The sequence below is a fragment of the Eucalyptus grandis genome, chromosome 1 (genome assembly GCF_016545825.1).
Source record: "Eucalyptus grandis isolate ANBG69807.140 chromosome 1, ASM1654582v1, whole genome shotgun sequence".
NCBI lineage: Eukaryota > Viridiplantae > Streptophyta > Magnoliopsida > Myrtales > Myrtaceae > Eucalyptus > Eucalyptus grandis.
Genome location: NC_052612.1, coordinates 19432789 through 19454513, shown reverse-complemented (window position 1 = coordinate 19454513; position 21725 = coordinate 19432789). Strand labels below are relative to the sequence as shown.

Here is a 21725-nt window from a genome sequence, read left to right as displayed (position 1 = left end):
ATATGAATCTCGACAAGTTCAATGAAGTTTGAGTGCCAGCACTAGAGTATATCATTGCTCAAATGAGACGAGTTGACAAAGCATACAATAAACATCATAAGGTTAAACAATTTTCAATTGGAGACTTAGTGCGGAAGACTATACTACCGATTAACACAAAAAATGAAGAATTCGGTATATAGTCCCAACATGGGAAGGACCATATCAAGTGACTGATATATTAAGTGGCAATGCCTATCGATTAATGGACCTCGAAAGTAAAGAATTGCCATGATCAATAAATGGAAACTACCTTAATACTTTTCATCCAACAATGTGAGAGATTTGAAGTATAGATTTTCACAAAAGTAATCACCACAGATCAAAGAGGTCTAGATTTGTAGTATTTATTAAAAGGAAAATTACCAAATAATCATAAACTTATTGCAATTGTACCAATTCAATCTTAAGCCTTTCAAATGTGCCAATTTAGTTATAAATTTTATCATATTTTTACCAATTAAGTTCAACAAGCCAATTTTGGCAAAAAATCTCTAACATGCACACCGGTTGGCCTACATGACACAACTAGCGCTAATGTAGACAGTTTTTCAAAATTTTTAAATTTTTTTTCAAATTTTTTTTCTTTATATTTTCTTCTCTTTTCCTTCCCTTCTTTTTCTTTTCCACTATAGCCAGGCCGACAAGCTAAATTAACCGGAGCTCGCCGGCTGCCGAGGAGGGTCGAGGAATCGATCTGACTCCAAAGCCATTGTAGTAGTAGGAAGCACTTATCTCATTCCTGAACTTCTAATCATTCAGCTACTCGCAATCTTGACCCTCAAATTTCAGACTTTTAGCTACATTCACAATAACAACCAGAGTCGTCGCGCAGGTGTGAAGCCTTTTTGGCTCGTTAACATTGAGAATCAATTGAAGGGAGGAGGAACCCAAAAGCAAAAACCAATCTGTGTGCATTTATATTGCGATTTGTTGCAGGTTAGAGACATCCCATGAACGCCTTGTTGTGGCCGTCATCAGAGTGCCTCCGCCCAGACAAGAACCGAGTACTCAGCCGAGGCGACGTTGCGTTTCACCCTTGGCCGCAACAGAGACAAGCGACGCCCTTCGCCATGGCAAGCCAAGGAATAGCGGGGAAGACTGCGAACCGGGTCGAGCAGGCCGAGGTTTGGTCGAGCCAGTTGTCGGGTCTGGTCAGCCCGGCTTTTTTTTCTTTCAGGGCCAATTTGTTTTGGTTTTGGGCTAGGGTTTTATTTTAGTTGACCGGGCTTAGTTTGTTTTACTTTTTTTGTGTTGGACTCACATTTTGAGCTGGATTGGGCCCGCATGACAGGCCTAGTTTGGCTGAGGGCCTAGCGACCTAGGTCTATGGACCTGAGCCGGTCCCAGCCTAGGCCCTATTTTTAGATTATTTTTTTTTTTTGAAAATATTTTAAAATTTTAAAAAATCAATTTTTTTATTTTTCCTAAAAAATTTTAAAAAAAAACTTGAAGTTAGATTTTGAGTAGTTTTCTCTTAAAATATGCAATAAAATATTATAAAAAAATTGTTGTGCTTAAAATTGAACAAGCCCTTAAAGCTTTATAATAAGATTTTGATTGTTCTTGGAGACAAATACTAAGTCAATGTTTGCATTTTCATTTCAATTATTATTTGATTACACACTTTCAATACGTTGATTCTTATTTCCCTTTAGCTTGATTAGGGAAAAACTTTAGGACTAATTGCTTAAACAAGATTAGGCATTGAAATTGAACTAATTAGATAATCAGTATATTTAACTCTCATATCATAATTTCTAGTTGCATAGGAAGTGAGGTATACTTTCACACCTCACTTGATTTTTAGTCGACCCCTCGACCCCTATATGCTAGTGACAACTTCTTATTTGAAAATTCTCATATTGTCAATTTAACTTAACATTGAATATTATAATATTGTGTAAGGTATGAATTTGAGAGAGCTCGTGTATATTTGAAGGCTGTAGACCCATCTTTTAGACCTACCCTAAACCAATGACTTTTTCCCTCCGAGCGAAAAAGGTAAGTCACTACATAGAGTCGAGTTACTTGATCATAATTAGCCCACATAATGGCCTTGCCAGGCGGGATTCTCATGAGCCGAGGCAGGAGTCCCTTCCACAAGGCGAAAAGTCCTTCCTCTCTAGAAATTGTTCCAATGGCATGAACCATGCCTTTTACTTCAACTCTCCACCATGTCGGCTGTGAGCCATCAGCCTCATCTTGACGACATCGAAGGGGCCGGTGCACTCAGGACCTGTGGTTTCTGAAAGGAATCCCGACATCATGGACTGCCAAAAATTGGAGGACCTTACGATCACCTTCGTGTTTCTTCCATAATAATTTATCGAAGGCATTCTTGGCTGTAAACATAGCAGCATTGTTGGGTCCATTGCGCATAACTGTTGGCGCAGCCCCTGCCCGCAGCCCACGAAGGCCTTCTTCGCGAATAATTGTCCAGGCACAATGAATAGCACCCTTGTACTTTAAAAGCTCTGGACTCGAACCTCTTTGTTGCTGCAGTCTGATCTCAACAATCTGCCAATGACTCACCACTTAGCTCCCATGCAATACATGTAATTTGCAGCACAACTCGCCAAAATGATCATTGCGTAGCATAAACTTTTGCAGCAAACTCAAGTAGAACAACACCAAAAGCATCTGCATTTACTAATTGTTAAAACTTATAACGTCACTGACTACATATTTATTTAATCCAAATGAACTTCTCTATCTCTAACAGAAGCAAATAATAAGTCTGGCCTTACAAAAGAACCTGCAAAATTTCCATGTTCTCTGCTTTCGCATGAAAATGACTAACCTTTCTCCACTCATTCTCCTTAAATTTTGATGCTAATCTCAAAGAAAAGGAACTATTCCTATTTTTGTACATCTCGGTGATTAAAAAAAGTAGCAGGAAGAATTATAATGCCAGACTTTGTTATAATCCTTCCAAAATTTAAAGGTGTATTTGTTTCATGGAAAATGAATAATTTAGAATATTTCTTACCAAAACGAATAAATGAGAATTTTCATCATTCACAATTATGTTTAGATGTAAATTGTTATTGATAATAAAAATACTTTTCATTAACTATTTATTTCAAATAATGTAATCGATTATTTTTGAAAATGTAATTTTCAAATCATTCATTTTTCGTCAAACAAATAAAAGTTAATGTAGCCATCCTAGCACGCATTTTTACAATAGTGGTTTTACACCATTGACAAACATCCTCTTTTGAGACCCTCCATTTCCCTCCCATCATGGCATCAGCAACCTTTCAAGAACAAAGTATCTTCTTGCCTCCGCCTCATCAAACTACAAACGACAAAATGGAGCTCTCCTAATTATCTCAGCCGTACAATTCCTAACGATAAGCCCATATTCCAGATTACACGGCAACGAACCAACTTCAGCCTACTCAACTCAAAACCCAACCAATCGCATTCTCAATCAACCGCTAACCTCAAATGGAGTGACAATAATGAGAGCCTCAACGACCCCAGGCGCCGAAGCCAGACAAGAACCTGGCCGTGTTGGTGAGATTCCAGGTCTCCGGCTCCCTGAACACCGACTGGAACATGGCTTTTGAGCCCATCCAGATCGTGTATTTGAGTGTCAGGTGTGTCCTGAACAGCATCAGGCCCTTCCAGAGAGCTCGGACGCCCTTGGCATTGGCGATGGTGGTGCGCAGTGGGCAATCCACTTGTAGGCGCCGGGCTTGTCAAGCTGGAGCTGCGTTTTGGTGACGTTAATCAGCTGGAGGCAGCCGTGACCCCGAGCGAACCCGAGATTGCCTTAATGTAGGGCAAGATGGTGCGCTTGCAGTTGAAGAGGGAGGAGGTTCGCGGCTTACTAGCCATGGCGGTTGTTCGGTGTTTGATATGATTGGCATTATGCAGTGCTCGCAGGTTGTCGGCTTATATAGAGAGAGAGAGATATGAGTCGAAGTTCTCTTTCTGTCGGGGTTAAGAACTTGGAAGCTTCGGGGAGCGCCGGAGATGGAAAGGGGTAGTGAAGCAGATACGGAAGACCACGTTTGCTCTTACCATCTCGGTTAGTTCTAAAAAGGTGAAGATCCTGACCAGTATCATGACAATGCTGTATGCATTAACACATTCAATGACCCTCTAGAGAGAATCTGGTATGGAAATGATATATATAAATTTTATAAAGCACGTGTATACCTTCCTATATATTTTCGCGTTTGGAAATTATTTTTAGCTTACATGTGCGTGATAACTCATCAAATGCACAATTCCAATGAAGGAGCGAGGAAAATGCAAACACGATACGATTAACTTGATTTGAAGTTAATATAGAAGTAGAATTTTGCATGGTGTGGCATTCGCATCTTTGCCGACCTCGAAAAAATAACGATACGTCACGGATTGACAAAATTATTATCGGAATTCGTCATCGTCGGCACCACATTCGACCCCGTTTCATCGCCACCCAACGTCCCGAAACATCTAACATATTTTTATGAGACCACCGGATGCCCATCCACGGCCATGCGGCCATGTTCTTTTATTTTCTTATAGAAGCCGGTCAATAAAAGGAAAAAGCTTGACCTATGCAGCCCTTCTTTCCGCACGTGAAGAGTCGTGCAACCGGTCAACTATGGAAGAAATTGTTGACCAAAAAGGCCACGTGATTGCCTCACTTGCTGCCAGCGAAGAAGAAGCCCACGGAGAAGTCACGCTGGCTCGGCAAGAGGGAAGATCAGCATGCAGGAGGCCACGTCTTCGACAGCTGCCCCTTGCGCGTGCGGCCACCGAGCTCCACGTTTATTGACTCTTAAAGTCAGCTAATATAGTGAACAAAATGCTCGTAGATGAGGGCAGGAGAGAGAAAGAGTCGTACGAAACCAGCAAGTGAGAGAAAGTGAGCAGTGGGCGAGCGAGTACGCGCGAGAGAGAGAGATCTGCGAGAGAGTAGTGAGCGCGCGAGTGTGAGCAGCGAGGGAAAGGACCGCCCCTCCGCCGTGTGCTTGGATGCCATCGCTGTTCCCATCACGCCGAAGCCACCGTTCCACTTGAGCCGCAGCTGCCGCACCACCGCACCGAACCCCTCACTATTAACACCGTAAGACTTGAGGCAAGTGAAAGTCTAATAGCTTATGTAATGCAATGTTGTTATTGTCTGATGTAGTGCAGTTAGATTTGGGAAAGGTTTGAATTTGGATGCCGAATGCTGAGTTATTGGGTGATTGAAGTAGATGGGAACCATGAAATTGAGGAAATGCTTTGATTTTTTTCCTATGTATTTCGATTCTGTTGAACTATAGTCGAAAGATCAATTTTTGGTGAACTTTTGAAGTGAGATAGCCGCTGCGTGGGCATGGAATCCTATTGAATCCGCATTGCCCAAAGTAGGTCAGGTATAGCCTAGTAACTTTGTCGATTTTCTAGGAAGAATTTTAGTACGAATTGGGTCCCGACTTCTTCATGAAAGTTGTGAGGAATTGTTTAAACTAGGACATGTTTTGGTCAAATTTTTTAAGTCAATATAACGGCATAAATTTCTTTTAACGAACGGTACTTTTCTGCTAGAATGTAAATTCTGTGACGTAGGAAATCTGGGGCTGAGTTGTGTGAATTACTGCTCTTTATACACGACTAATTTGGCTTAGTATTCTTCATGAAATTCTTTCCTTTAGATCTCATCTATAACATACCAAAAGTTTAGAATTTTCTGAGTTCGCTTATGGGCTATTCCAAAATTTTTAATAAAGTTGTGCATTCTGGTTTTTGAGTTGTCTTTATTCCGAATTTGCTCAATTTATCCCAAAGGTGAATGCATCTTGAATTATTATTTGACATGATGGTTCTTAGCATTCAGCATATTATTCAACATTGAGATTTCGATGAAAACTTATGGAACTTCCAATGTCATTGCATTGAAAATGTTTTTGATATTAAGATAATGTGAGATGATATTGTTGCCATTGGACGCTCGGGTCAACGATGCCCCAGGAGTCGGGAGGCCCATAAGGATCGTACGGGTCGATGCCTTGTGGATGCCTGGGGTCCACAGTGCCCCAGAGGTTTCCCTGGGAGTGTCGGGATGCCCGGTTGTATGTTGATGCTTAATTTTGGAGGGTAGAGGTAACCATTTTCATGGCGAGCCCCGGAGATTCCTCGTGATACTAGGTGAGGTGCGAGATGCCTAAGAGGTGTAACGTAACACGCTCTGAATGCCCGGTGATTGAAAACCGGAGGCTTTCGCGATGCCAGGTTGGGTGTGAATGCCTGGAGGGACGCAAACACTGGTCCTCCGGGAGGAAAAATCTTTTGAATATTAAAACTGATGACTCTACCAATAACTGCGCCTGATTATGGGACGAAATTGTGTGGCATGAAATGGGACGTGTCATAACAGTTTGGTCCAATAATCGGGACTCGTGTGACTGAAATTGGTGCATTCTAGTTTTGAAATTGCACTTGTTATTACTTTGAAAAGTCCCATGGATTTGATGCATACTCATTCCTTTGATTATATGTTTTCTCTATCTTGCATGAAATTAGATTATGATGGTTATGCACGATATAGTTTAGTGGATCTTTCGCTGCTGGGTGGTTGTACTCACCCCTTTTTTGGGACTAACATTTCAGACTAGACAAAATGCCTATGCTACCCGTACCTCCCGACATATTTTATGGAGTCCCGGTCGACCTGCAATTGGAAAGGTTAGAGCATCACCATCCTGAGGTGCGAGGGCTGTCTTTTATACGAGTTCGGGTGTCGATAGTGTTTGACATTGGTCCTCCCGCCGGCCCCGTACTACAGGAGTATATTGTTGTTTTTGTCCGTCGAGATGGATGCACGCTAAGGCCGCTACCACCGCCGCCAACAGATGGACCGAACGAATGGGTGTGACCACGAGCTAAGGTCAGCAAAGGCAAGATTTTTGGACGCCGACACTAATTGATGGACTTATGTATATATAACTGTTGGAAAAGTCGAGTATCTTTTGAAAAGTAGCCAGGTATAGAAACTACGGCATTTTGGTGTACCGACGAATGATGTCCATCTAGTTTAAGTAAATAAAAGTGTTCAGCTTTTACTTATCAAATGTTTAGTTGGTGTGCATTGTTTCTGAATATAGGGAATGGAGTTGTTGGATACGCTTCCGCCATATAAATTGCACAGGGACCGATCTAAAAGATATAAACCCGTAAGACTCAGGGACTTATCAAAATTCTATGGTATCAGAGTTTATTACTCTGAAAGTCTATTACTCGATACCATAGAATTTTGATAAGTCCCCGAGTCTTACGGGTTTACATCTTTTAGATCGGTCCCTGTGCAATTTATATGGCGGAAGCGTATCCAAAAACTCCATTCCCTATATTCAGAAATGATGCGCACCAACTAAACATTTGATAAGTAAAAGCCGAACACTTTTATTTACTTAAACCAAATGGACATCATTCGTCGGTACACCAAAATACCGTAGTTTCTATACTTGGCTACTTTCCAAAAGATACCCGACTTTTCCAACAGTTATATATACATAAGTCAATCAGTCAGTGTCGGCGTCCAAAAATCTTGCATCTGCTGACTCTATATCGCAGTCACACCCATCCGTCCAGTCCATCTGCTAGCGGCAGTGGTAACGGCCCTAGCGTCCGTCCATCTCGACAGACAAAAACAACAATATACTCCTGTAGTACGAGGCCGGCGGGAGGACCAATGTCAAACACTATCAACACCCGCACTCGTATAAAAGACAACCCTTGCACCTCGAGACGGTGATGCTCTGACCTTTCCAATTACAGGTTGACCGGGACTCCATAAAATGTGCCGAGAGGTACGGGTAGCATAAGCATCTTGTCGAGTCTGAAATGTTAGTCCCCAAAAAGGGGTGAGTACAACCACCCAGCAGCGAAAGATCCATTAAACTATATCGTGCATAACCATCATAATCTAATTTCATGCAAGATAGAGAAAACATATAATCAAAGGAATGAGTATGCATCAAATCCATGGGACTTTTCAAAGTAATAACAAGTGCAATTTCAAAACCAGAATGCACCAATTTCAATCGCACGGATCCCGATTATAGGGCCAAACCGTTATGACACATCCCATTCCATGCCATACAATTTCGTCCCATAATCAGGCGCAGTTATTAGTAGAGTCATCAGTTTTAATATTCAAAAAAAATTTCCTCCCGAAGGACCAGTGTTTGCGTCCCTCCAGGCATTCGCACCCAACCTAGCGTCGCGAAAGCCTCCGGTTTTCAATCACCGGGCATCCAGAGCTGTTATGTTACACCTCTTAGGCATTTCGCACCTTGTTGCGAAAAAGCAAGCGATCGAACAATAATATAGACAAAAGAAGAAAATAAATCAGACACCAGATTTACGTGGTTCAGTCATAAAGACCTACGTCCACGGGGAGAGCAGCAGCGAATTTCACTATAGATCAAGCGATACAAGGAGATTACACACTCAAGTCACTCAAACACTCTCTTGGTTTTTCCCAAACCCCAATTTAACCCCAAACACAACTCACGGCACAAAATTACCGCCTGTCCAAGCTCCAAAATACAACGCTCTACGTACACCTGGTTCGCGTACATATGAAATCACGTATCTCTTCAAGCTTCTCGCAGAGAACTTGCAGCTTCATTGATCGTCGAACGTGCAGCTTCGTAGGGTTTCACCGACTTCATGCAAGCCATCGAAAAAGGGAAATTAGATTCTGCTTTTATACGTGTGTGTGTGTGTGCCCAAGGTCAAACCTTTGACCTTGGGCCCCACTACTTTCCATTCACGTGAGGCTTCACGCGGCTTCTTTCTTTCCGTTAAACTTGCAGCGGCGTCTTTCACAAAGAAAAGAAGACTTCGGCAACTTCACTCCAAAAGGGAAAATTCCTCTTTTAATTATTTCCTCCTTTGTGCAGTTTTAAGGAGTCCAGGGAATTGCGTTTTTGCAAACGCTCAAACTCGAGTCATAAATTTAACAATCTCCACCTTGGCTCGATGTTTGAGCCAAGTCGCAATCGCTTCGCAAAAATTCAAATTCTGCTGCTACTCTTCCATAGCCCCCGATGGGCTCAACTGCCACAGATATTATCCAAGTCCAAGCCTTGCTTGAACTTCGCCATAACCGAGGATCTCATTAGAATACCAATTCCACATGCACCTTTAACTACTTCGCAATGATTTTCTGATGCAACCTCCTTAACCGCAGATAAAGCAAAACCATTGTTACATCCATATCTATCAGGAGATCGAATACATACCTTGTTAATTTCAGCAGTTACAGCAACCATTGACTCTATAAGCTCCACCTCGCTACAAACACTATCTGTGTCGATTACTTTGCTAGTACTCATACTCGCTACCTTAGGAGTTTCTAGTCGCAACTCCACCTCAAGCTGAACACCGTTCAGATCTGTATTAACACTACCACAAACACTCCTAGCTAGAATTATCGGAGACTTGTCAAGGTAACTTCTCTGTTGTCAACAGGTGAATTTATATTTGGGCACCACAACCGATCGCCCCACTCACCTTGTGCATAGCCATGGAATATGCACCTTGCCCTCCAATCGAGCTTACCATCACTCACTCGAAAATAACACGGGCAACCAAACATTCTAATAATAGAATAACCAGCAACGTTACCTGACCAGACTTCTTCAGGAATCCGCCATTCAATAGCAATTGATGGGGATCTATTCACCAAGCAGTTTATCGTACTTAGCACATCAACCAGGAATCTCCTAGCCATACCAGCATTAGAGATAATTTTTCGAGCCATCTCTAGTAATGTTCTGCTCATCAATTCTGAAAATTGTTGTGATTTACTGGCACTAGTGCGATGTTTCACTATGCCCTCTTTCATGCAGAATTTATTTGCCAGCTCCGAGCAAAACTCCATGCTATTGTTAGTCCATACATGCTTGATCGACTTACCAGTCTCCCTCTCGATCAAAGCTCTTAACTGTGTAATCCTGACACCAGCATCAAACTTGTGCATTAGCACAAACACCCAGATCTTCCTCGAGCAATCAATAGACTCTCGAATAGATGCATCCAACGTCTCCGGAGCGAAACCTGTCATTGTCTCACCCTGAAGTTTATACAGGCCTCCGTGCTTGATTCCTTTCATTATCACCAAGGCATCTCGAACAACCTTCAAAACTCCACCCTTTGAAGAATACCTGCAACCAGCTGAATCTATGGCACCAAAGGAAATTAAGTTCTTCTTCAATTCTGGAACATGCCTCACTCCGATCAATGTCCTCACGATACCATCATGCATTCTCATTTTAACATCACCAACACCCACAACATCGCACTCAGCGTTGTTCCCTAACTGGACTTTACCACTACTCGTGCACTGATAAGTGATAAATCAGTTTCTATTTGGTGTGACATGAAAAGAACAACCAGAATCCATAATCCATCCATCAAGCGATGAATCATTAATGACAAACAAGACATAATCGGCATTATCTGCTATAGCTGCAACATTATTTGTAGAATCAACTATAATTCCCTTACCGTTCTCATTCTTCAACTTAAGGCAATCCCTTCTAAGATGCCCCCTCTTGCCACAGCTCCAACAGACAACATTAGCAATCCTAGATTGACTACGTCTGTTCATATTAGATCTTCCTCTATTTTCACCTACTAAAGCAGTAGATACAGATTCACCAGATTCTCTTCTACGAATGTCCCCTCTCAGAATAAAATCTCGAACCCCATCAAATGTCAAACTTGTTGATCCAGAGGAATTACTAACAGTAGTAACAGTAGTATTCCAACTATTAGGCAATGAAGATAGCAGAATCAAAGCACGTACCTCATCTTCAAAGTCAATCTCAACTGAACTCAATTGACTAACAATCACATTGAATTCATTGATATGATCTGCAACTGACACACCTTCGCTCATCTTCAAATTAAACAAACGTCGCATCAAACAGACCTTGTTGATCACAGAGGGCTTCTCATACATATCTGATAGGGCTTACATCAAATCAGCAGTGGTCTTCTCCTTCAGGATGTTAAACGCGACATTACGAGCCAACGTCAGCCGAATAACACCTATAGCTCGTCTATCCAGCAAATCCCAATCAACTTGCTTCATCGTCTCTGGTTTCTCCCCAGATAAGGGCAAGTGCAGTTTCATCTGATAAATATAATCTCCAATCTGCATTTTCCAGAAACTAAAATCTTTCCAATCAAATCTGTCGATTCTCACTTTTACTTCTTATGTCACCATCGATTCGCTTCAACTTAGCCAAACCTGGCTCTGTTACCACTTGTTGCGAAAAAATGAGCGATCGAACAATAATATAGACAAAAGAAGAAAATAAATCAGATACCAGATTTACGTGATTCAGTCGTAAAAACCTACGTCCACGGGGAGAGCAGCAGCGAATTTCACTATAGATCAAGCGATACAAGGAGATTACACACTCAAGTCACTCAAACATCTCTCGATTTTTCCCAAACCCCAATTTAACCCCAAATTTAACTCACGGCACAAAATTACCGCATGTTCAAGCTCCAAAATACAACGCTCTACGTACACCCAGTTCGCGTACATATTAAATCGCGTATCTCTTCAAGCTTCTCGCGGAGGACTTGCGGCTTCGTTGATCGTCAAACGTGCAGCTTCGTAGGGTTTCACCGACTTCATGCAAGCCACCGAAAAGGGGAAATTAGATTATGTTTTTATACGTGTGTGTGTGCCCAAGGTCAAACCTTTGACCTTGGGCCCCACTACTTTCCATTCATGTGAGGCTTCACGCGGCTTCTTTCTTTCCGTTAAACTTGCAGCGGCGTCTTTCACAAAGAAAAGAATACTTTGGCAACTTCACTCCAAAAGGGAAAATTCCTCTTTTAATTATTTCCTCATTTGTGCAGTTTTAAGGAGTCCAGGGAATTGCGTTTTTGCAAACGCTCAAACTCGAGTCATAAATTTAACACACCTCACCTAGCATCACGAGAAATCTCCGGGGCTCCCATGAAAATGGTTACCCCTACCCTTCGGAATTACGTACCGACATACAACCGGGCATCCCGACACTCCCCGGGAAACCTCTGGGGCACTGCAGACCCCAGGCATCCACAAGGCATCGACCCCTACGATCCTTATGGGCCTCCCGACTCCCGGGGCATTGCTAACCCGAGGGTCCAACGGCAACAATATCATCTCACATTATCTCAATATCAAAAACATTTTCAATGCAATGACATTGGAAGTTCCATGAGTTTTCATCGAAATCTCAATGTTGAATAATATGCTGAATGCCAAAAACCATCAGGTCAAATAATAATTCAAGATGCATTCACCTTTGGGATAAATTGAGCAAATTCGGAATAAAGACAACCCAAAAACCAGAATGCACAATTTTATTAAAATTTTTGGAATAGCTCATAAGCGAACTCAGAAAATTCTAAATTTTTGGTATGTTATAGATGAGATCTAAAGGAAAGAATTTCATGAAGAATACTAAGCCAAATTAGTCGTGTATAAAGAGCACTAATTCACATAACTCAGCCCCAGATTTCCTACGTCACAGAATTCACATTCTAGCATAAAAGTACCATTCGTTAAAAGAAATTTATGCCGTTATATTGACTTCAAAAAACTGACCAAAACATATGTCCTAGTTTAAACAATTCCTCACAACTTTCATGAAAAAGTCGGGACCCAATTCGTACTAAAATTCTTCCTAGAAAATCGACAAAGTTACCGGGCTATACCTGACCTACTTTGGGCAATGCGGATTCAATAGGATTCCATGCCCACACAGCGGCTATCTCACTTCAAAAAGTCCACCAAAAATTGATCTTTTGACTATAGTTCAACAGAATCGAAATACATAGGAAAAAATCAAAGCATTTCCTCAATTTCATGGTTCCCATCTACTTCAATCACCCAATAACTCAGCATTCGGCATCCAAATTCAAACCTTTCCCAAATCTAACTGCACTACATCAGACAATAACAACATTGCATTACATAAGCTATTAGACTGTCACTTGCCTCAAGTCTTACGGTGTTAATAGTGAGGGGTTCGGTGCGGTGGTGCGGCAGCTGCGGCTCAAGTGGAACGGTGGCTTCGGCGTGATGGGAACAGCGATGGCATCCAAGCACACGGCGGAGGGGCGGTCCTTTCCCTCGCTGCTCACACTCGCGCGCTCACTACTCGCAGATCTCTCTCTCTCGCGCGTACTCGCTCGCCCACTGCTCACTTTCTCTCACTTGCTGGTTTCGTACGACTCTTTCTCTCTCCTGCCCTCATCTACGAGCATTTTGTTCACTATATTAGCTGACTTTAAGAGTCAATAAACGTGGAGCTCGGTGGCCGCACGCGCAAGGGGCAGCTGTCGAAGACGTGGCCTCCTGCATGCTGATCTTCCCTCTTGCCGAGCCAGCGTGACTTCTCCGTGGGTTTCTTCTTCGCTGGCAGAAAGTGAGGCAATCACGTGGCCGTTTTGGTCAACAATTTCTTCCATAGTTGACCGGTTGCACGACTCTTCACGTGCGGAAAGAAGGGCTGCATAGGTCAAGCTTTTTCCTTTTATTGACCGGCTTCTATAGGAAAAGAAACGAACATGGCCGCATGGCCGTGCATAGGAACCCGGCGGTCTCATAAAAATATGTTGGATGTTTCGGGACGTTGGGTGGCGATGAAACGGGGTCGAATGTGGTGCCGACGATGACGAATTCCGATAACAATTTCGTCAATCCGCGACGTATCGTTATTTTTCCGAGGTCTGCAAAAATGCGAATGCCACAATGGCCATCTCCATCTCTTTCTTTTTTGGTCAGAATGCCCATATCTTGAATCCGACTTACTAGAATAATTAGGTCTCTGCCATCCGGAATGCCAGAGCATTTTAAAGAAGCAAATTGTTTTTTTACCAAATGGATAATGATTGACCCCATATTTGCCAAAACTATCATATGCTCAAAATTCGTGTCTAATAAATTTCTTGTTAGAAAATCTACTAAGTCACGGATTCTAAAATTTTAAAAACTTAAGACCAAACTATCAAGGAAATAACCATGAAAACCCCCCAAACGATATCACTATAACACATTAATCTTAAATTTTTTTGTAACATAAATAACCCTAAACTTGTACTTATGTGACACATTTACCCTCTATTAAGGTTTCGTTAAATGATTTTTCAGCTAAAAGAATGTCATTTTTATTTTACTTAATCCATGTGTGCGTCATGTTAACTTTGTTTGCTCTCTAGCATTTATATAGGTAGATTTTTAACGACTCTCATTGATAGAATTTTGACGGAAGGTAAATGAATCACAAAAGTACAAGTTTGAGATGTTTGGTGTTACGAAAAAAAAAAATTAGAGCGAGTTTAGGGTTTTTGGTGACTTTGCGGAAAAATGAATACTCAAACCAACATGGGGTGTTCGATGATCCAAAAAAGAAGAAAAAAAAGTACTAAATAAGTAATGGTCGAACCCATAATTGCAGATGCAGCTACTCAAAACTCATGTCTAATAGACTAAGTCACATAATTAAAAATTCAAGACCAACTGAACCTAAAGATTTAAACATAAATGGGAAGTTAGGCTAGAGTGGAGAAAATGATAGCGGCAAAGTCAAACAAGAAGTCAAACGACCAGGGGATGTTAGATCAATCAAAAATAAAAAAGACAATTTTTCAGTCACAACTACTCAAAATTTGTTTCCAATAGACTAAGTTACAGAATATAAAAATTAAAATTTTGTTTTTTTAGTGACCAAGGATCCGTCGGAGCATGCCCTTGTCGACTTACGCCGATTTGGAGTCTCACGGGCCTCCGCGGTGAAGGCCGAATAGTGACTATACCTCGGGAGAAGCTGGCCCAGCAACCCACCACCAGGGCCCCCACTTAAATCGCTAGTGTCGCGGGGATTCGAATTCTCGACCGCATCGAAGCAGGGGAAAATGAATACCAACGCGGCTGCCCACGGATGGGTTAAAATTTTAAAATTTTATGACCATGCTATCACAAGAAACAGAAATTTTAGAAAAAGATTATTTTTCAATGGGACGGTAGTGGAGGGTTTGGATTGTGGCGAGAAGTGCTCGAATGGTTAGAATGTTCAGAAATGATTCTGCACTCGTGTCGCTGCTATCCATATGTAGATCACGAACATCCTCGAAAGAAAATCTCGTGAAGCACTGCATTTTCTTCAATGTGTTTTCTGGAAATCGCTATCTAGATTACCTAGCAGCTAATTGAGTCTGCCTTTTTCGTGCTATACACTCTAGAAATCGACTACAAGATGATGGTCAAAATTGTGTCTCTCAAAGAGTCAAGAGAGCCAACTTTTGCCATTCGCATGCAGCCTCCTCTAGGACTTACTGCATCAATCAATTTACTTTGAATCCTCATTAAGATTTTCATCTACTAAGAACAACGAATCAAATCAATTTCTTGTCTTCTTAAACACGGCCAAGAAGGATGATGAAATTTTTTTGAGCAAAGAGATGTCTTGACTCAGTCAATCAAAACACAGGAAGATTTAATATAGTCTTCTCAAAGGATTTCACCGAGAATCGAATGACTCAGTCTAACAACTCGGTAAATGATCGGCATTGAAGAGTCGGTATATAGCGGAAGTCGAAATTGCAAGCACAGGAGAATGATCCTCTGTATGCATGACATTTTCTTGACTAAAAGATCGTGTGTGTTTAGAGTAGAGATCAACTGAGAAAAGGCAAACAACATCTTCCTAAAATTCCTGTTTGCCACTTCTGCCTCAGCTCATTTTCATCGAAAAATTCATAACACCTAAGGTGAGTTTGATTACATTTCTACTCCTAGAAACAATTTTTGTTCAGATATTTTTTTTTTCTATTTCTATTCCCTATATGAGTTTTTTTCACAGAAGCATATGTTTGATAACTGCACAAAATTTCTATTCCTAAAATAGAAAAAGAACAAAAATATGCTTCGTACAACCCTGAAAATTTCTATTCCCTAATTTTTCATTTAATTATAAAAAAATGTCAGTGGAGACTTAACAATTCATATTTGAATTAAAAACGGACTTTTGTAAGGATCTAATTGATCAAGATATATTAAAACGAACCACCGACCGTTGCAGCATAAAGGGTAGATCCTTTGCTCTCCCCGGTGGAGGCCAAGGTTCGAAGCCCCTGCGAAGCAAGGAGGCTGAAGCGCTATGTGTGATGATTTACACATGTCGCCGGGGTGGTGGTTTCCCTGCTATCAACACCTGGGGGTTTACATGGCGGCTGCTGGCCAAAGTGGTTCCTCCAGCATCAAAAAAAAAAATATATATATATATATTAAAATGACCTTAGAAAATCCAAAGTAATGTTAGTTAAAGATAGATAGCTGGAAATGGTAATAGAGAATCCCACTAATTTATGACTCACAATATGAGGAGGCTGACAATAAAACTTTGGGCATTATGAGAAACATGTGCATAGACGTTCTAAGCTTTTTCAACTGCAAGAAGAAGAGCAAACGTTGCTTGGTAGAATGGGCAATGATGAAACAATTGAGGATGGAAATGATCCTAAAGTTGATGCATTTATTTGCACAACTCATCAAACCTTCAAGCAAATGACTTCGAGAATCCATGGAGCATAGGCCTATTTGACTACTATGAACACAAGACAAATGATAATGCAAAAGACTTGTTCAGAGCCATCTAATTTTCTATTGAAACATAATTGCATAAGATTTTAAATAATGTCTCGAATATTATCTTAAAGGAAGAAGATTAGAGTCACTAAGCTTTTGTGACCTAACGTTGTCTTTAAAAGAAAACAGCATTCAAAAATCCATAGAGTAAAGCCCTAAAAGCTTATTCAATTTTGAATCTAGTTTTTATCAAAAAAAAAAAAAAAGATTTTTTATGCTAAACTAATTCTAAACTAGAATTTACACTAAAATGTAGTAAAACTATTCAAAATGTAATTTCTAGATTTTTTTCCTAAATTGTTGAATTTTTTATTTTTTTTAATTTGAATAATGGGGACTTGGATCAAGTTAGGAGACCTGACCTTGTATTAACTGTGTAAAGACAAGTATTAGGTCACGTTGAGCTTAATTTTCGAAAATGACATTAATTCTCTTTTTGTTCCTAGAACCAAAAAAAGAAAAGGGAAAAAGAAAGAAAATAAAGGAAAGAATTTATTAAAAAAAAAAGTAAATGACAGAAATGTCCATAACTAGTTGATAAGGTTAAGCCTTTATTTGAAACTAACATGATCACTTTAGGCTCTTACTTAAAATAAGATACACTTCGGACCTTTTAAAAAAAGTATGACACTTCAGGTCTTTATTTAAAATAAGGTTCACATCATGCCCTTATTTGGAATTTTCCTTAAATCTAACGATAGCTTTTTTCACAAAAGTAATGACAAACCGAAGAAGTCTAGATTTTTAAGTATTATTTACATTTAGATCATGGATTGCCGTTGGAACTCAAATTGAATCAAGGAGCAAAGTACATGCTTTTAGAAAGCTTGCCAATTGGAGACATCATAGAATTACAATTCAAAATCACTTATGACCGCGTCTAGATAAGTGGTGGTCAACTAGACAACTAAGAAGAAGATAATCTAATCAAACAATTGATGACTACCCTCCAAAATGGCCACAAAATAGAACAAGAGAAAAGACCAATATCAATCAATAACTAGAGACCTGAGCAGGTCTTTAAACTGCTCCACCCTGAATCGGCCATCCTAGGGTGTCTTCCCTCCACAAGCCATTTACAAGGCAAGTGAAGGGAAGAAACGCGGGATAAAAGCCCCACTGGGCTCTCCGGCCACAGCGCTTCTAGCACTGGGATCCCACCTAGAGGGAGGTCACTGTCATCTCCTAGCATACTAGGCTGATAAACCCCCAATGATAGGACCGGGAGGAGTGGCAACTCCTCCCGGGTGGCCGGCTTTGCTCCTTGATGACTACCCTCCAAAATGGCCACAAAATAGAACAAGAGAAAAGACCAATATCAATCAATAACTAGACCGGCGCAGTTTCGAGAAATCTCCTATTATAGAGTCCAGTTACTTGATCAGCAACGGCCCACATGATGGCCTGGCCAGGCGGGATTCTCATGAGCCGAGGCAGGAGTCCTTTCCACAAAGCGAGAAGTCCTTCCTCTCTAGAAATTGTCTGAAGGACATGAATCATGCCCTTGCACTTCAACACTCCACCATGTCGGCTTTGAGCCATCAGCCTCGTCTAGACGACATCGAAGAGCCCGGTGCACACCGGGCCTATAGTTCCTGCGAAGAATCCTGAAATCATGGACTGCCATGGTCAGAGGACGTTGTGATCGCTTTCGTGCTTCTTCCATAGTAACTCATCAAAAGCATTCTTGGCTGTAAACATAGCAGCCTGGTTGGGTCCGTTGCGCATGACTGTCGGCGCAGACCCTGACCACAGCCCACGAAGGCCTTCTTCGCAAATAATCGTCCGGGCACGATGAATAGGATCCTTGTACTTCAAAAGCTCCGGACTCAAACCTTTCTGTTGCTGCAGTCTGATCTTGACAACCTGCCAATGACCTCATCAGTTAGTTCCCACGCGATACATGTAATTTACACAACTCGCCAGATTAACCATTACGCAGCACGAACCTTTTCAGCAAACTCAAGTAGAACAACATCAAAAGCATCTGCGTTTACTCATTGTTAAAATCTACAATGTTACTAACTACATATGTATTTAACCAGACCTAGGCGAGCTTCTCCAACAGACAAGCAAATAATGAGTCTAGCCCTACGAAAGAACCTGCAAAATTTCCATGTACTCTTCTTTCACATGAAAAAGGCTAATTCTTTCTCCACTAGTTCTCCATGTATTTTGATGCTAGTCTCAAGGAAAAGGAACTATCTATATTGTTGTACATCTCGGTGATTACATAAAAGTAGTAGGAAGGATTATAATGCTAGACTTTGGTTATAATCCTTTTGAAATTTAAAAGTGTGTTTTTCTTCCCAAAAAAAAAAATGAATGATTTAAAAAACATCTTTTAAAAAATAATCATCGGTGTTGCTTACAAAAATGAATTAACTATATATTTAGATATAGGGTTAATACCCTAAAAAATCCAAACTAGTACACCTATGACAAATTTACCTCAAATTAATTTTTTTGACCACTAAAAACCCTAAACTAGTATACATTTGACAAATTTACCCAAAATTGGTACACTTGTGACAAATTTACCGTCTGTTAGTTTCCATTAAATTTTACTATAAAATTATTAACTTGAATGACACGTAACAGTTAGCTAATGTACCAATTTGGGATTTTATTCTCTGTTTGTCATAGTTATACAATTTTTGTGATTTTTTGTGGTATTAATTTAATTTAACGGAGGATATAGTTGTCATAAATGTACTAGTTTGGAATTTTTTGCGGTCGAATAAATTAGTTTGGGATAAATTTGTCACAAATATACCAGTTTAGGATTTTTCATGATTAAAAAAAATAAATTGAGGTAAATTTGTCACACATATATTAATTTGGAGTTTTTTTAGGGTATTAACCTTAGAAATAAATTGATATTGACAATGAAAATATTTTCATTAGTTAATAATTTCAAGTAGTATGAGTAATTATTTTTTCAAATCATTAATTTTTTTTTTATAAAACAAATGGAGCCATCCTTGCATGCATCCTGACAATAGTGGTTTACAGCATTGACGTACTTTTGAGCCCCTCCATTTCCCTTCCATCAAGGCATAAGCAACCTTTCAAGAATATCATATCTTCTTGCGTCCTCCTCATTGAACTACAAACAACAAAACTTAACTTCATCTAATCCTTTCAGCCGTACGATTCCTAAAAAATAAACCTACATTTTAGATCACATAGCAACAAACCAACTTCACCCCCAATCAACTCAAAACCCAACCAACCGCATTCCCGATCAACCGCTAACCTCAAATGGAGTGACAATCACGAGAGCCTTGAACGCCCCGGCGCCGAAGCCGAACAAGAACCTGGCCTTGTTGGTGACATTCCCGGTCTCTGGGTCCTTGAATTTCGACTCGAACATGGCGTTCGACCACATCCGGAGCGGGTACTTGAGTGTCAGGTGTGTCGTGAACGGCGTCAGGCTCAGACGCCCTCGGTTTTGGCGACGGTGGCGCTGCAGTGGGCGATCCCCTTGTGCGGACCAGACTTGTCGAGCTGGAGCCGCGTCTTGATGACGTCGGTCAGCTGGAGGCAGCACGCCTCCACTGTGCCCCCGAGCAAGCCCGAGATCGCCTTAATGTAGGGCGCAACGGTGCGCTTGCCGTCGGAATGGGAGGAGGCTCGCGGCTCGCTTGCCATGGCAGTTGTTCGGTGTTTGATAGGATTGGCATTGAGCGGCGCTCGCAGGCTGTCGGCTTATATAGAAGAGAGAGACAGAGAGATAGAGTCGAAGTTCTCTCTCCGGCGGGCTTGAGATCTTTGGAAGCTTCGGTGAGCGGCGGATCGGAGATGACGTGGTGAAGTGAAGCAGACACGGAAGACCGCGTTTGCTCCGACCATCTTTGGTTAGTTACAAAAAGCTTAAGATCCTGACCAATATTATAATGATAATGCTGTCTGATGATGCATTAATATATATATATTATAATGCACGTGTATGCCTCCCCACACATTTTTGCTTTTGAAAAATTATTATTAGCTTACACATGCGTGATAACTCATCATTTGCACAATTCCAATCACAAGGAAAAAGCAAATTCGATACGATTAACTTAATTTGAAATTAATTCCAATTCGAAAAGATAGAAATAGGATGGATTTTGGATGGCCATCCATATATTTGTGTTCTTTTTTTTTTTTTTTTTTTTTGTCAGAATCCTTATATCTCAAATCCGACATCCTAGATTAATTAGGTCTTTGCCATCCGGAATGCTAAGTATTTTAAGGAAGCAAATTGCTTTCTACCAAATGTATCACGATTGACCTTATATATGTTGACACCATCATATGCTCAAAATTCATATCTAACAAATTTCTTGTTAGGAAATCTATTAAAAGCCTGTCTAGTAACACTCCAATTTCTTCCTATTTCTATTTTTTTATTCCTTGGTATAGAAAAAGATCAAAAATCCGTTTAGTAATTCCAGCTAATTTTTCTATTTTCCAAAACAGATCAGTGGTCAAGAAATAAATGTGGAACAGAAATAAGAAGTAGAAAGAATTATACATTTTTTGTCCTCAGAACAATTTCTAAAACAAGATTATTTTCCTTTTTTCTCTTTTATTTTGTTTCATTTCTTCTTCTTCTTCTTCTTCTTATCGGTGGCCAAGAAATAAATTTGGAACAAAAATAAGAAGTCGAAAAAACTATACTTTTTTTGTCTTGGGAACAATTTCTGAAACAAGATTATTTTCCTTTTCTTCTTCTTCTCCTCCTCCTTCTTCTTCTTCTTCTTCTTACCTCACGCGGCCTCGGGGAAGCCCTGCTATGGCTAGGCGAGGCTCAACCTCACCTAGCCATCAGCTTAGCCCAGCAATGGCAAGACCGACCTTACCCAACCACAACGAAGCTAGCTAGAGGAGGAATAATAAAAGAAAAAATAGAAACAACTTAGATAATGATTGAAAAATAAAAAGAATTTCTATGTCAAAAAAATTGAAGATTTTACCCAACGTGTTCTTGTTCTTTTTTCTTTTCTTTTTTAATTTCAAGAATAAAAATTTTGTGTAGTTA

At 40.5% G+C, this 21725-nt stretch overlaps 2 pseudogenes; both read right to left on the bottom strand.

Annotated features, from left to right (window-relative positions):
* Positions 1-1917: 1917 nt before the first annotated feature.
* LOC104452943 lies at positions 1918-3888 on the bottom strand (annotated as a pseudogene).
* A 14137-nt stretch (positions 3889-18025) lies between these two features.
* On the bottom strand, positions 18026-20350 carry LOC104452952 (annotated as a pseudogene).
* Between the last annotated feature and the right edge of the window lie 1375 nt (positions 20351-21725).